The sequence below is a fragment of the Cervus elaphus genome, chromosome 30, assembly GCF_910594005.1.
Source record: "Cervus elaphus chromosome 30, mCerEla1.1, whole genome shotgun sequence".
NCBI lineage: Eukaryota > Metazoa > Chordata > Mammalia > Artiodactyla > Cervidae > Cervus > Cervus elaphus.
The window spans coordinates 22,282,309-22,285,829 of NC_057844.1; the positions used below are offsets into that span (position 1 = coordinate 22,282,309).

Consider the following 3,521-nt stretch of genomic DNA (forward strand, 5'->3'; position numbering starts at 1 on the left):
TCTCTGGTGGTAGAGTGGTTAAGACTCTGCACTGCTGATGCAGGGGGCCAGGGTTCGATCCCTGGCCAGGGAGCTAGATCCTACACGCTCCAACTAAGAGTTCATATGCTAAAGTTCATCTGCCGCAACTAAGACCTGGTGGAGCCAGATAAATAAAATAAATATTTAAAAACCAAAATGACAAGATTAGAAGCAGATTTGCTGTGATTTTACTTATAAATAACAACAACAAAAAATTTTGCTGCTGATAAGTGGAAGGTGCCTATTTATTTAAAGGAATAAGGAACTGATGACATGACTTGCTAAATCTTGCTAAATCTAAATCCTTGGAGTAAAATAGGGGCTGAAAAGTAGGAAAACCTGCCTAGATGCATATGTGGTGTGTGGTTCTGCTCAGAGTAGGTACTCTACAAATTCCTGTTGAATGAGTCCAGTTACTCTGCCGGATACGGCTTGAATGAGCTCCCAGGAGCAGCTGGCCACACAGCCTTTAATAATGTCTTCCTGCTGACAGCTGCAAGACGTGTTAGCATACTGGCTAGATGATGGAGGAGGAGAAAGGCCAAACCTGAGTAAGCATCTAGGAATTTAGTAGATTTAGCAAAGCACTGCGTATGACTACAAGACCGAACGTCAGTTAGTGCCCACTTCATTCTGTTAAGGTATACCTATTAGAAAACAAAAGCAGGGCTTCCCTGGTGGTCCAGTGGCTAAGCATTCGCCTGCCAATGCATTGGACACAGGTTCACTCCCTGGTCCGAGAACATCCCATGTGTCACAAGACAGCTAAGTCTGTGTGCCACAACTACTGAGCCCATGGACCCTAGAGCCCCATGCTCCGCAACAAGAGGAGCACCGCAATGAGAAGCCTGTGAATCGCAACTAGCGGAGCCCCTGCTCGCCACAACTAGACAAAGCCTGGGTGCAGCAGCAAAGACCCAGTACAGCCATAAATAAACAAATATCAAACTTTTTGAAAAGTTAATGTCTGCTTGCCTGAGATTTGACTTTAGCCTACAGGTGAGTTTTGGACAAAATGTTTAAATTAGAATCTTTTTTTTTTTTTTTTGATGGGGCTGATACAGTCCAGTTTTCCACAGTTCCTAACACTCCCTGTGATCTTGCTTCACTCATTTACAGACTGTACGAGACTCCTCAAGGCAGGAAACCCAACCTTACATGAAGCAGAAACCAGAGAGGGACCTCTGGGTGTCAAACTGGCCTAAAATTACAGTTTAGTCTTCAACACTTGTTTAGCCAAGATTTCAGAACTTATGGGTATTGTGTCTTTATCTGATTTCTCTTAAGAGCTTTGTTAATTGCTACAACTTATGGAAACAGTTTACAAAGAAGGGCTTGTTATGAGTAATTTCCCAGAAGACCCTACAAAGACGTGTTTCTTTTCCAATAATGAAGAAGCACTTATTGTGTGTTTTCTATTAATAGGTAGCTGCATAGGTGTGTGCTATCTTATTGAATTTGTGTGGCCGTGGAAGGCTCAGAGAACAAGAACTTGCTCAAGGGTACACAACCATCATCCAGGCCAGGAACCATCTCCTGAACCAAGTACCATGTCCTTTCCACAGGTCCCTGAGGCAACACATGATTTCCCATCATTCTGGGGGAAGCTGAAAAGTAGAAGTTGGTGATGGACAGGGAAGCCTGGCATGCTGCAGTCTGTGGGGTCACAAAGACACGACTGAGTGGCTGAACTGACTCAAGAGCAGAATAGTAATTTTATAATCTATACATGATCAGCAGTGCAAGAGCCCCAGCTCTGCTCCCAGGAGGTCACCAGCTATTTCTGTCCAACCGTGGCTGAGTCCAGATGCTCCAAACCTCTGAGCACAAACCCTGCAGTGAATGTTTTCCAACTGAAATTTCTTTGTTCAAGAACATCCAGAGCAGTATTTTGTGGAGGTTGGACTTTGGCTATTTTGAGCCGCGCTTTATTAAAACATAATTCATCTGAGGCATTTGTGCTGTGTTCTCAATCAGTCATGTGACCCCTCATTCATTATATTAAACTTTGGGTTTTAGCATGACAGAAAAAATATTATTTTTTTATTTTTTAAAAGATTTTCTTATTTTTGATGTGGACCATTTTTGAAGTCTTTATTCAACTTGTTACAATATTGTTCCTGTTTCGTGTTTTATTGTTTTGGCTGAGAGGCCTATGGAATCTTAGCTCCCCGACAAGGGATGGAATCTGCACCCCCTGCATTGGAAGGCAAAGTCCCAAACACTGGACCACCAGGGAAGTCCCAGGAAAAAAAAGGTTAAATTTCTGAGTCTGAGCTATTGCAGGAAAGACTTCTTCTAAAATAGGAGAGGTAGCAGGAACTTGCTATGGGTTCCTTGCTCACCGTCATATTACCGTCATTAAAAAAAAAAATGTTATGACAAGGGTGTTTGTTTGACCTACCTTTAAAAAAGACCAATTGATTATGATGTTTAAAGAGGTGAGAGTCATGAATAATGAATGTTTGAAATTTACATGGGTCAAAAGAGAAAAGTCATTATGAGTAATTTTAACTTAATTTCCATATATTTAAAATCTGGTTGAAGACTCAAGGAAGCTTTTGAAGAAGAGAAAAGATATCCCAGGTCCCTAACACTGCTTTTCATTTTGGGGTGTTCCTTTCCAGCCTCTAATAACATCAGGAAGTGATTAGCGGATGGAATACAGGATATACTTATGGTGCTAGGGTGGCCTATCCAAAGTTCTATCACCTAGTTTAAGTTTCATGACCTATCCCATAAGAAACAACTTAAGTGGAAGAGGAGGCTTTCCCCCATTTAAAAACAATTTAAAAGCACAAAATTTACTTTCATGGAATTTGACTGTTTCTAGAGTTCAAAAGGGTGTGGTGACTATAAAAACAGCTGCCTATTAACTGTAGGCAGAAGTTATACACACTTGGCAAAGCAGAAATTCTGAGAGTATTTTTTAAAATGCTAAGCAAGTAGTCATGTACGGATGTGAGAGTTGGACCATAAAGAATATGTATACTGAGGAACTGTCGGTTTTGAATTGTGGTGCTGAAGACTCTTGAGGGTCCGTTGCACTGTAAGGAGATCAAAGCAGTCAATTCTAAAGGAAATCAACCCTGAATATTCACTGGAAGGACTGATGCTGAAGCTGAAGCTCCAATACTTTGGCCACCTGATGTGAAGAGCCAGCTCACTGGAAAAGACCCTGATGCTGGGAAAGATTGAGGGCAAGAGGAGAAGAGGGCGCCAGAGGGTGAGATGGTTGGATGACAATACTGACTCAATGGACATGAGTTTGAGCAAACTCCAGGAGATGGTGATGGACGGAGAAGTTTGGCGTGCTGCAGTTCATGGAGTGGCAAAGAGTCAGATATGACTGAGCAACTGACCACCAACAAAGCTGGAAAAAAAACCCGGCAACAGCAGTCCTAGGGAATGTTTGAGTTTGGGAGGGGCTAGAAACCCCTCCCAAGGCAGTGTCTTTGGCAGCGATGGGCCAGTGGCTGGAGATAAGAATGGAGGACAGG

General features: G+C 42.5%; 1 non-coding gene across 1 annotated transcript; it reads left to right on the forward strand.

Moving 5' to 3' along the window:
- TRNAS-GCU lies at positions 1-73 on the forward strand. Its single transcript has one exon. It is a non-coding gene; the product is annotated as a tRNA-Ser (tRNA).
- Positions 74-3,521: the final 3,448 nt, after the last annotated feature.